The sequence below is a fragment of the Abrus precatorius genome, unplaced genomic scaffold, assembly GCF_003935025.1.
Source record: "Abrus precatorius isolate BTA unplaced genomic scaffold, Abrus_2018 Scaffold10, whole genome shotgun sequence".
NCBI lineage: Eukaryota > Viridiplantae > Streptophyta > Magnoliopsida > Fabales > Fabaceae > Abrus > Abrus precatorius.
Genome location: NW_020874292.1, coordinates 21,857,040 through 21,871,298, shown reverse-complemented (window position 1 = coordinate 21,871,298; position 14,259 = coordinate 21,857,040).

The window sequence follows — 14,259 nt, the reverse complement described above, 5'->3', positions numbered from 1 at the left end:
TTTCGTGTCACAGGAATAAGAAAAAAATAAGGTAAATTATTCTGCATTCTTTAATTTAAATTTTCACAGGATACAAGTACTCGTCTTAAATGACATAATAGTAATTAGACAAGTGTAAATTATAAAAAAAATTGCTAAAAAATAATTAAATTTTTATAATATTAAATATTTAAAATGAATTTTTATTATTAACTAATATTAAATAAAATATTATAATTCATTTATCAAATTAGGTTACATATTTATCTAGTTTTTGTTTGTATTGAAATTATTAAATTATAGTAAATTTTTTATTTATATAATTTTATGAATAATTTTATAGTATATTATTTTATATTATTATTCAAGTATTAATCATAAATTTTTTACATTTTAATATTTTTATATTATTATTTTATTTTTATTTATTTATATAAAATTATTATAAGAACATCTTCAACAAATATTTAAAAGTCCCAGTAAACATACAAAGTAGATAATATAAAACAACACTGGCTAAATTTATTAAATTATTTATTATCAAAATAATTTATTTAAATGAAATTTAATATATTTAAAAACCAAGTAAATTTAATATAGTTATCATGAAAATTAGAGATATATAATACTTAATATTACAAAATTTATGAATAAAAAAATAATTTACCAACTTAGTAAAAAATAATGAACTTTTACAAATTTTAATTTTAATTCATTTTAATTTGATAGAATTTATTTTTAAAGTAAAATAATTTAATTTAATAAATTTTTTATATTTGAAAATATATTTTTTAATTAATTTTAAATACAAATTATAAACTAACACATATGTCTTTTATTTAAAAAAATTATAATAATTATTAATTTTCTAAAAAAAGTGATAACTCATCTCTAACCTTGACTTTAGTTTACATTATTTTTAATATATTGACACTTAAAGACAAAAAATAAAATCGACTACATATATGCTTAAAATAAAAAAGAAGTTACTTGACGGCTAATTGAGGTGAACTATGAGTTATAGTTTACACTGATATTCACGTGTTATTTGAGAATAAGAGTTTTGAAAAAAAAGATAAAATATGTATTTTAAATAAATATATTTAAAATAAAATATATAAATTGATATAATGATATAAATTTAATATATTAATTATATATTTATTATTATAAGTAATATATAATTTTTTAATTTAAAATATATATTTTTTAAAGAGGTGAACAACTAATAATAACTATTACATGTAGATGTGTTTATTAAACTTGATTTATGATAATTAAAATAAATGTTTATTTCTTTTAATTTAGTGAATTTATTTAAAAATAAAAATTTCAGTTATATTTTCATTTTCTAAACTTTTTTTTATCAAATTTTCTACTTGGTAAAATAATATTACAATTTACAATGTTAAGTATTTTTTTTATTACTAAAATTTATTTATATAAATATTAAACTATCTAAAGTTTAAAATTCATAATAATATACATCACACAATTTAACAGTTAAATTATAAAATTATGATCTATAAAACATATTAAAATATAAACTTTGACAAGCATGTATTAATGCTTTATTTATTTTGGTCGACATAGAATTAATATAAAAATAAAAAAGTTTACATTTATTCTTTATGAGGAAAAAAAATAGAAAATAACAAAAACTAAAATTTTATTTTTTCAAATTGTTTTATATTTTAATTACAAATATATATTATTATCCGAAAAATGCACTGCAATTCAGCTTTGGGGGGCGTCGCCGCCGAAATTGACTGCGTAGCCATGCATTTTCCTTGTGAGAGTGGTTACGTGCTGCTGATCTTTTCATTGGGCCGTCAACGATATAATATTTGTTCTCTTCCCTTCACTTTCACAATAATTTTGCATTTTATTTATTTAAATACGAATAATCATGTTCTACTTCCACACAATCATTAAGTAATTTCTGCTAATCCATTCACATGTTCAATGGTTAGTAAATTTTTATTTATTTATTTTACTTAAAATTCTTATACTAGTGAAAATAATTTATTTTTATTATTTGATATATCTCTTTGTTCCTTTATTAAATAATTGTTTTGATTTAAAATTAAAGATGTAATTAATAAAAAAGTAATTAGTATTATGTTAAAATGTTAAAAACAATAGATAACCAAAGACAAACATTTTATAAAAAAAATGTAGCACAGGAGAAGAAAGCTGAACCGATGAAAGCAACGTTTATCTAAATTAAACTATTCATTGACTTACTGCACAACGATCTTACCATTTTCTTGTTATAATTATTTGCCTCACTGTAAGTATGCTTGAGGTAGGGACAGAATTAATTATTTTAATTTAAAATTCAGAAAATTATATATTATGTCATAATAAATATATAATTAATATATTAAATATATATTAATATACCAATTCATCTTTTTATTTAAAAATATTAATTATATACTTATTTAAAATTAACAAATTTCCTTCTCCCTTCCTTTTTAAAACTCTTATCTCAAACAACTCCTAACCAGTAATTATAAGCCATGACTGCCATTTTAAGATATGTTGGATGATAGATAAAATAGAGAAAAAAATTATATAAAATTATATTTTTACAATAATAATATAAAATTAAACAATAAAAACTTTAATATAATATTTTTAAATTATTTTTAAAAATATATAATATTATAATAAAGTAAAAAAATATCTTTTTTTACGATTCATTAATTTCATAGAGGGTTCTTTTTTTTAAATTTTCTTACAAAGGAAACATTCAAGGGAGATAGAGAGATTACATGAAAACAAATGGAATTAGAAGCAGCAAAAGGTTACAATTGTCAATGTGTTGCTGAGCTTTCCTTGGTTTTAGGTCTACCATTTGCAACTAAAAGGGAAATCATTAAACAATAAAAGCAGTTTATAGAAAATATAAGTCGATGAAGAATTTTTCATCATTGGAATACTTTACTGTATCTGACACGTCATTGGCGAAGAGATTATATTAAAATATTAAATGGGCGACAAGTGTTATCTTGATTTTAGATGTGCCTACCATCTTTGAATTACATGCAGATCATAGTTTAAAACTCTTGTGTTGTTATTGTACCAAATATATTAAAACTTTCGTCTACGGTGACGTTGCATTTTCAGATTGTCCAAGTTATTCAGCGACTTTGGTATAGATTTTTTTTAAAAAATTAATTAAAAAGTATATAATAAAATTATATATTAAAATTTTCTGCTTATTGCTAAAAAAAGTTATGAAACTTTTTCTAAATATAATTATTAAGTATGTGTAGAATTTAGTATAAAAAAAAGAAATGAGAAAGAGACGTAAGTGTGTAGTTTGTAGTAACATGAATAATTTGACTTCAGATGACTAATATTATTTTAATAACAGTGTATTAAATGTTAGTGAAATGTTTGAGTTTATTAAGTATCATTCTTAAATGCGACTGACTGCAGAAATTTTGAAAAGCTCAATTGTGTATGTAAATTGAATTAATAATCTCTTAAAATATATTGTTAATTCCTTTAAAAGATATTTATCTTCTATCTTTAACAAAATGTTGATACTTATCAAAAGAAAAATTAAGTTAGCAATTCTATTTTTTATTATAATTTTTTTTTTAGAAAAATAAATTTATATTGATTTTATAAAAATTATAAATAATAGGATGTTATATATTCATGTGTGTGAGGGAAAGAGTTTTAAATATATTTGTAATATTTTAAAATTTTAATTTTATGAAAATTTTGTTGCCTTGAATACGAAGTTAGTAAATCTATTTGTTATAAATTAAATTTTTTTAAGGAAAATATTATTATTATTTAATCATGTTTATTTTTTTAAAATATATATTTAATTTTTATACTGAATATTCATTTATAAATTATTTTTATTTAAATTAATCTGTTAGCCTTTGTTGTTTCTTAAAATTTTTAATTTGGTCTTCATAATTCAAGTTTTTTAATTTGATCGTTATAATTTTAAATATTTTTAATTAAATTAATAATTAATATTGTTATATATTTATTAAATATTATGACCAAATATTTTAAATTTGGTAACTTATCTTTTCCCATTTTAAGTAATATTTTTAATAATTTTCTTTTATAAGTGTTTTTTTTTTATAAATCTCTAAATTATATTATTATTAGATTATATATTTGATGTTGAATTATTGTCATTATATTTAAATTTTTATAATAAAAAAATTCTCTTTTATTGATTTCTTATCATAAAATATTTACATAAATTTGGTGCAAAAACGTCGAAAATTTATAACACAAGAAATTAGATTTTAAAATTAAAATTTTTATAGAAGTAGTGTTTAAGAGTTTTTTTATTATATTTTTTTATACACTTTTATAGTTATTATCATAAAATATATTTTAATTGTTGCGGATTAAATATTCGAGTACAAGTATAGAATTAAAGATGAAAACAATTAATAATAATAAAATTTTATTAAAAATAAAAATATTTATTATATTTTATCTTTATTATAATTAATGAGGTTTTTTATAAAAAATTTATTTATGAATGTTTAAAAGTGAAAGTTAACAAAATTCTTTATAAATAATAAAAGTTGAATTTATCGCATAATAACAAAAGGGTTTAAAAATTAATTTTAAAAATAATTTTTCATAATTAAACATTTCATGTCACCGTTAATAAGGATATAATAACGTTAATTATTAAGAATTTAATTAAAAATTTTAAATTATAATTTAAGTAAAAAAATTTACCATTCAACCCGCGCCATTCAATGAATGAGTCGATTTTTGGCAGCGGTGATAACGATGTGTGCATGGAAGAGAGGTTGAGTGAGTTGGATTTGGGAGTTTCAGTTTTCTTCTCATTTTCATTGCTTCAATGCATCTGCCCATTGAGACCGGATTCAACCCTCACTCTGTTTGTGGGACCCTTTTCTTTTTCCCACCGAAAGCCACTCTGTTCCCTTTATTTTTTAGAATATTGTTATTTTATTTTATTTTTTTACTTTTTATCCATAGTTCCTTAGATAGAAGGATAAGGCCCACAAATAGAGATGAGTGGGAAGTTTGGAAGCATTTTGTAACGTAATAGAGCCCATGACATTGCTAATTCCCCAAAATCTTTGGATGGATCATTAAGGCCCACCTAATATAAATAGCGCTCTCTTCGTATATCTTTTAAGAATGGAAAAATGTTAAGCTGCATATCAGGGATTCATGATTTAGTTTTTATTAGCTATAATTTTGTTAGACGTGTTTGTCAAATAAAATAGAGTAAAACTCATTTAAAAGCTTACTTAGTTAAGAAAAAAGGATTCTTCTGTCCTAAAAATCCTTGAAGCTTAACAGACAATGCTATTCAAGTAAAATATAATAATAACATCATGCACGGATCTAGATGTTATAATAATAATAATAATAATATGAGATTCAATACTTATTTGATTTTAAGGTTAATTTTGATAACATAAAAAGTTTTTACTTTTTAATAGCAAATAGTTTATACTATGTGAATATATTCGAGTCAATATTTAATTTAAAAAGTCAAACTATATTTAAGTTCTATAAAATCTTATTCTAATGTTAATTTTTTTTTTATTTTTTTTATCTTATCAAAATTGAATCTATGGTTATTAAGAGATTTAATTATCAAAATCAAATCATGAAGAGAGAGTACACAAAACTGTAAAAAAAAAACTTACAACAATCATTATAAATATTAAAGAGTGAATAACATCTAATACAGGTAAAGATGTAAAAAAATACTTAAAGATATTATTAAAATAATTAAAAATGAAAAAAGTGTTTAAAGTAATCAAAAAATTCAATACAAATGATAAATTATTTAAAATTAAATCTTTCACCTTTCGAGCCATAAATTAGATGTTAAATTTTAAATTTGTTTAAGCGAATCTCTTTTCTTTTGTATCAATTTTCTTTCTCCTTTTTTTAAGTCCCGTTTTTCTTTTACACATTCTAAACTCTCCTCACCCTTTGTTTTCCCCTACCTCTTACCTTTTCTTAGCCTCCTCTCTCCTCTCACCTTTAAGCTCCTCTTAATCTTTCCTCCTCTCACTCAATTCTACGCTCGCTTTTCTAGCCTCCATCTTGCTCTCCCTTCATCCACCTTGTACTTCCTTCAACCTCAACCCTTACCCACCTTGCTCTTTCTTCCCATTCTTGTGCTTCTCTTAGTCTCTCTTTCTCTCACATACTTTCTGTTAATTTGTTTTTATTTGTGCTTTTTTTAAATGGTAGAATTCTTTTAAAAAATTTATTTTTATTTAAATAAAAATAAAACTGGATGTTTAATTTATGCATAAACAAAAATAATTAATTTACCATCTGTTTGGAGAAAGACAAATTTTTTCAAGTTATAAAAGTCTTCATTAGACTTTTGTAGTATAAGATAGACTATATTTTTTTTAGGAGAAGCACTTGGAAGACTGGTGGCATAGACATATCTTTTGACTAAAATAAAAGAGAACCTCAGGTTCCTACACCTTGATGAGTCATAAACCTCTAAAAATATCCTAAAATCTTGTTGAAGGAACCACTTTTCGACACATTTCTATGAAGACTGGTAGAAGAGCCTCATTCTTTGTCAAAAAGAAGCCTACATTTCGAGGAGTTTTAAAAGATTAGAAGAGGAGCCTTAAATTTTGTCGAAAAGCGATTCACATTTCAAGTCCTAGATTGAAAACATCCAGTACTAGTAAAAAAAGATGATTGAGCTCATGAATTTTTCTTAAAACTTGTGGAAAAGGGAATTGACAAGAAAAATTATTTTAAGTCCCCAAGATAAAATGAAACTCACGAATTTTCTCTAAAACTTGTCAAATTAGAAATCGACAAGGAAAATTATTCTTAAGTCCATGATAAGATCTTGATTTACCTTGCTGAATTATTTCCTTAATTACTGTTGTTTAATTATTTCCTTTATTTATGCAATCCCTTTATTTACGCTACTGAATTCTTTCCTTATTTATATAATCCTTTTGATTTAGGTTGTTGAATTATTTTCTTTTATTTAGACTCCTACGCCTATAAATTGTAGATGCCGTATGGCTTAAGAAATAAGAAAGTAATTAGCCAAAGGCTCAATTGGAGGACACGAACCCCTCCAAGTGGTCACTTATCCTCTTTTTTTTTTCTTTTTTTCTTGTTCCTCTTCTTTTATAGAACTTTTGGGTCCTATCATTTGGTATCTGGAGCTACGATTCTTGGATGTCGTTGACGTAACAACACAAGAAAAATTGCGGAATCAACAATCTAAAGTCCTACGCCATGTCTTCTGAGTCATCTGCTGAGTCTCAAATTGAAGCTCGACTAGAAGCAAAAATGACTAAGTTGTTTGAAGAATTCAAGGCTTCCATGAGCCAACTCATACCAGGGACGACCAATTCTAATGCTAATGATAATTGTTCAGAGACACACAGGGGTGGACAATGAGGAGATCATAAGGCCTATGTTCCTCGTATGAAAGTTGAATGCCCACATTGGGATGATGGTGATCTTACTGGATGGATTTCAAGAGCAGAGAAATTTTTTGTTTCCATCATACACTGAAAGCTGTAAAAGTAGAGATAGCTGCAATCAACCTTGATCGGATGCAATTCAATGGTATGATTGGTTTGAATTTATTCATGGTGTTCCTACTTGGGATAAATTTACTGCAGGTCTCCTTGTTCATTTTGGACCATCAGAATATGAAAATGTTGATGGACAGTTGGCTAAGATTCATCAAACTACTACAATTTTGGAGTACCAAAGCCGATTTGAATGATTGTCTAATAAGGCCAAAGACTGGACAAAACGACAATTGGTGGGAACATTTGTAGAAGGACTTCAAGTTGAGATTATAAGAGAAGTTAAAGCCAAACAACCTCGCATAATGACTGCAGCAATTTCATATGCTTGTCTAGAAGAAGAAAAATTAAATGAAGAATCTCGTCACGCAAGAAAAGGTGTGGGAACAGTAAAGCAAGCTGTTAATGCTAACATCTCATCAACCAAATCTTTTACCAAGCGCCTAACACAAGAAGAACTCAAGGAGAAATTTGTGAATGGGTTGTGTTGGCACTGTGACAAAAAGTGGCATAAGAATCATTGCTTTAAGCAGAAGAGCCTCCTAATTATTGAGCTTATTGATGAATCAGAGGAAGATATAGAACCAGATATTGATTTAGATTCAAAAGGTGTGAATCTTGATGATCATGTGACCCTTTCTATTCATTTGCTTGTCAGGTATGCTAATCCTCAAACTATGAAAATTAATAGGTTCTTGAAACGCCAGCCTGTTACCATTCTTATTGATACTGGTAGTACTAACAATTTTATGGATGTCAAGATTGCTAAACGGATTGCTTATCCGATAGAACCATGTAAAAAGTTTGATGTGAAAGCTGCAAACGGGAGAACTCTGACTTGTAAAGGCAAATACTTGAGAATTAAATTAAATATGCAAGATCAAGACTTTTTTTTAAAGTTTTTCTTGCTACCCTTGGAAGATTACGAGGTTGTATTAGGTATTGAATGGCTCCAAACATTGAGAGACATCTCTTAGAATTTTTCTAAACTTCTTATGAAATTTGTTCTAGATGGAAAGATAGTCACATTTAAGGGGAAGTGTTGTAGTGATATTACTACAGTAACTGCTTATTGCATGGAGAAAATTCTTAAAAAACAAAAACATGGATACTTCTTACAACTACAAGAGATAAGAGTACCCAAATTTAAGATTATGGCATTGAAGGAGTTGAGTTATTGCTTTCAGAATTTTCTGATGTGTTTGTAGAGCCCAAAGGCCTACCCCTTCAACTATCTCATGATCATTGAATTCCCCTCTTACCAGGAAATGCACCAACAAATATTAGACCATATTGTTACCAAACTTTCAAAAAGTAGAAATTGAGAAGATCATTCAAGAGATGGTTGAAGTAGGTTTTATTCGACCAAGTGGTAGTCCTTATTCATCACCAATCGTTAGGTTGCCCAATGCATCATCAACCTTCCAAAGTTTGATGAATGATATTTTTTGACCCACCTTCATAAGTTTGTTCTTATATTTTTTGACGACATCCTTATACACAGCTCATCCGAAAAGAGCATCTTGTCCATTTACGAATTGTTTTAACCATCCTACGAGATCATTGTTTATTTGTTAAAAGATCTAAATGCAGCTTCGCCAAACCTGAAGTAGAATATTTGAGCCATATTGTATCTCAGGAAGGAGTTGTAGTTGATCCAAAAATGATTCAGGTGATGATTGAATGGCCTAGACCCATGTTTGTAAAGGCCTTGTGAGGATTTTTGGGCTTAACAAGGTACTATTGAAAGTTTGTCCAAAATTTTGGGAAGGTTAGTGCTCCCTTGACAGCCTTATTGAAGAAGGATTCCTTCAAATGGAATGAGGAGGCTGACAAGACATTCACCAAACTCAAGCATGCAATGATAACTACCCCTGTTCTTGCCTTGCCAAACTTTAATAATTATTTGGGATCTGGATTATCTCCAGTTTAGGTGAGAACTGGACCTCTAGTTCCTTTTTCACTTAAGCGAAAATAACCCATTTTTTTCGCTTCAAATAATGACAAAATGGCTTAAGCCAATTTTCATAAAACAAATGGCTTAAGCGAAAAAAAAATGGCTTAAGCGAAAATAATAGGCTTAAGCGAAAATTGAATAGAGAGGTTTAATTTTCACTCAATCTTCTCTTCTCTTTCTTTCTAAACTTAACATTTCCTTCTCAATCTCCATATTCAACCTTTTTTAACCTCTATATTCAACCTTCTTCTTTCTCTTATACTTAACTCTTCTCTTTCCCTTCAAACTCTCTTTTCTTGCAACCTCATACCTAACTCCTCTCCTTCTCTTCTCATTCTCACCTCACCCAATACCTATCTCTCCCTCTTTTATATATACTCAACTCTTCACTTTTCTCTTCTTTCACCGTCATTACTATATCACCCACTCTTCTTGTCTATATCCATTCTTAGGTATGCGGTTGAAGAAAAAGAGAGTTTGAAGGGAAAGAGAAGAGTTAAGTATAAGAGAAAGAAGAAGGTTGAATATGGAGGTTGAGGAGAAAATGTTAGATTTAGGGAGAAGGAGAAGGAAAAGAAAAGATTGAGTGAAAATTAAAGCTTTCTGTCTATTTTTCGCTTAAGCCATTTTTTTTTTAATGAAAATTGGCTTAAGCCATTTTGTCATGATTTTAAGCGAAAATAACCCATTTTCGCTTAAGTAAAAAAAGAACTGAGGTTCAGTTTCTACCTAAACTGGAGACAATCCGGATCTAATTATTTGTTCTTGAAACAGATGCTTCAGGAGCTAGCATTGGCGCAGTTCTGATGCAAGAAGGTCAACCACTTGCCTTCACTAGCAAGGCTTTATCTAAACTTCATCAAGGCATATTTGTCTATGATAAGGAAATGTTTGCTGTAGTACATGCAGTCACAAAATGGCGCCCATACTTACTCAGACGACGTTTCCAAATTTGCACAGATCATATAAGTATTAAATACTTGTTGGAGCAGTGAATAACATCAATGAAACAACAAAAATGGGTAGCAAAATTGTTGGGATATGATTATGAAATTTTATATAAAAAAGGAGCTAAAAATGTTGTTGCTGATGCACTCTTAAGACTCCTAGAGCAAATTGAACTAATTGTTGTCTCTTTTCCAGTTTACAGTATGCATGAAATTATGATAATTTGCTTTATAAGGGGAGAATTTTACTAGCTCCAAATTTAGCCCACAAGAAAACACTTTTGAAGGAGTTACATGCGTCCCCTTTCGCAAGACATTTTGGCTTCCTTCGTACCTATAAATGCATATCTCAAGAATTCTATTGGAAAGGAATGAAGGCTTACATAAAAAAATTTGTGGCAAAATGTGATGTGTGCTAGCAACACAAAGGTGAGATTGTGGTTGTACCTAGCTTGCTTCAACCTTTACCTATCCCTACTGAAGCTTGGGTTGATATATCAATGGATTTTAGAGAAGGACTCCCACCATTGCATGGTAAGACTACTATCCTTGTGTCTGTGGACCGTCTGATAAAATATGCCCACTTTTGTGCATTAAACATTCATGAAATACCGCACTCTATTGTTAGTGATCGGGATAAAACTTTCAATAGCAATTTTTGGAAGGAGCTCTTTTGTTTATAGGGTACTCAACTCAAAATGAGCACCTCGTACCATCCCAAACAGATGGTCAGATTGAAGTTGTCAATCGATGCTTGGAGAGTTATCTTCAATGTTTTGCAAGTGACAAACCTAAGGATTGGATGCAATGGCTCCCTTGAGCAGAATGGTGGTATAACACTACTTACCACTCTTCAACAAAAACAACTCCTTTTGAAGCAATTTATGGTCGAGCTCCACTTATCCTTATGAAGTATACTGTTAGGAGTTTTAAAATTGATCAAGCGAACAAGGAGTTGAATAGTAGAGATAAGGTGTTGCAACTTCTCAAGGACAATTTAAATATTGCCCAACAGCGTATGAAACAACAAGCAGACTAACATCCCAATAATTGAGAATTTTTAGTAGGAGATTGGGTTTTTCTTAGGCTTCAACCTATCGGCAAGCCTCGGTCACACTCCGATCATCTATGAAGCTCTCCCTTTGTTTCTTTGGCCCTTACCAAGTTATTGAACGTATTGGTCCAGTAGCTTATCGCTTAGATTTACCATAAGATTCCAAAATACGTCCAGTTTTTCATGTCTCTTACTCGAAAAAGATTAGGAATGGATCTATTGTGCAATGCCATTTACCACAAGTAGGAGATCATGGGGAAGTTCAAATTCAACCAGAACCTATTTTGGATTGACGCATGGTCAAACGTAATAACAGAGCTATTGTTGAAGTTCTGGTGCAATGGTCAAATCTGCCAATCGAAGATGCAACCTGGAAGCCTTATCATGAGTTGACAATCAAATTTCCAAAATTTTTTCAGTCTTGAGGACAAGACTATTTTGAAGGGAAGGGGATGATAGGATCCTGATTTGTCTTGCTAAATTATTTCCTTAATTATTGTTGTTTAGTTATTTCCTTTATTTTTGCAATCCTTTTATTTAGATTATTAATTGATTTAGGTTATTGAATTATTTTCCTTTATTTAGACTCCTATGCCTATAAATTGTAGATGCATATAGCTTAAGGAAATAAGAAAGTAATTAGCCAAAAGCTCAATTGGAGTGGTCACTTATCCTTTTTTTCTTGTTCCTCTTCTTCTAGAGAACCCTTGGGTCCTATCAATCCAAGAGACAAGTGGAGCTCATGGATTTTCCTAAAAACTTTTGAAATAGAAATTGACAAGAAAATTATTTTAAGTCTTAGAAACAGAATGTAGCTCAAAAAGTGAAGAAACATAACAAAAGAACTACAATGTTTAAAACAATTACTAATGCAGTCATTACTTACTACCAATTGAAGGTCAGAAATACAAAAAACTAATTGTAGGCAACAACGGTTATGGAGAAGGCACGATTACAAGCAATTATGGATAATGAGTTACAGTGGGAGATGACTTTTTGCATCATACACTGCACCTAAAATTTTTTACATGTTAAAATTTTACACCAAGCCAAACACCAGCTTCCAGGAGATTTATAGTTACTGTAGTTCACTGCTAAAATCATACATTTAATTTTTGCAATTTATTTCTAGTTCGTTTGTTCAATTTCTTTCCTTCAATTTAGTTCACTTTTCATCTTATTTCTATAAGCTACATTTAGTTGTTTATCATCTTTTACTACTTTTGTTCGCTTCACAATATTGCTTACATTATTACATTAACAACACACTTAAAAGAATCTAAAGAAAATTTAAAATTTAATCTCCAAGTACTCTTAAATTTATTTATTTACAAGTTATAATTTTCACGATAAATACTATCGCAAAATATTAAAATTTTAGAATTGTCAAACCCAAAACTAGAAAGATCAAATTATGTCCCAAGGCTAGCAAGTTTATCTTGATCTTGGTACAATAAACATCGAAAAACGTTCATCTCGGTCTCGGTACAGAAAACATAAAAAAACCTAAACTTTGTGTATAAAATTATCAAATAACCAAACAATTGACCTCGAAAAACAACAATCAAATTCCTTTTTCAGCATCAAAATCAAAACAAACATTAAAAAAATAGTAATGATATAAGAAACAACAGAAAAGACAAATAAAAAACTTATAAATAAATTTGATTAAACCTTCAGGTATAACAAAAAATGGTTGAGGCCATCCAACTTCGATCGTCACCAAAACATTCCTACCTTTAGACACCTTTTCATATATTCCACCTTTGTGAACAAAATAATTGACCGAAGTACTTAAGGTGTCGAATTTCAAGCCCCTGTTTCGAATCTTCAGTTGAGCAATGTCGTGATTGAAACTAAACTAGCAAAGCGGGCCGACAATCGATCATATAGTTTTTCTCTACCAACTAAACTTTTTTTTTTTTTTCTTCCAATTCAGCTGACTTTGAAGCCAATTGCTCAACAGCCATAACATTTTCCGCCTTCAAGCTCTCCACCTCCTTGTCGGCTTTATTGGCCTTGGACATCTTGTCCCCTTGCGCTTGCAAGGCCTCATCCCGAGCAACCTTTCCTACAGGAGTCTTTCGCAAAATGATGAAGAGGTGGAAGAACAACAAAACTCACAGATTCACTTTGAGATGCAAGCAGAGCAGCTCAAAGCTATATAAGAACAATGCATCTCCATTTTATTAGATAGCCGCACCAAAAATGGGAGAAAATTCATTTCATCATAATTCATTAGTTCCAATTCTATTATATTTTAGGAAAAAGTTTCCTTCATCTCTCTATCCTTTTGGTAGTGTGCAATTTATACCAAAGTTTTAAAATTGTACTCCTGTACAGATATTCAATTTGACTATTAACTCCTAATATACTTCTCCTAGAATCTAAATTGTACAAGACAGAGTAAAACACATTTATTTCCATTTAAAATAAAGGTATTTTTGGTCCAACAAATTTAGCACATGTAAAATCAATGATATTTTTGTCCAATAAATTTAACACATGAAAAAAAATAAAGGATGGACTTATTCACGTAATTTAGGACACGTAATTTAGGAAGTACAAGAGGTAAAACAAACTTTTTCCTGTAATTTAAGTAACCCAAACAATGAGCTTGTTCAAATTCTATTTCATTCCCTTCCGTCTCTTTCCATCAATCCTTACCCTCTATTGCTCATAATATGAATTTTCTTCCTACCATGTTTCGAAACTTAAATATGTAAAGACAACACTAAGAATATAATT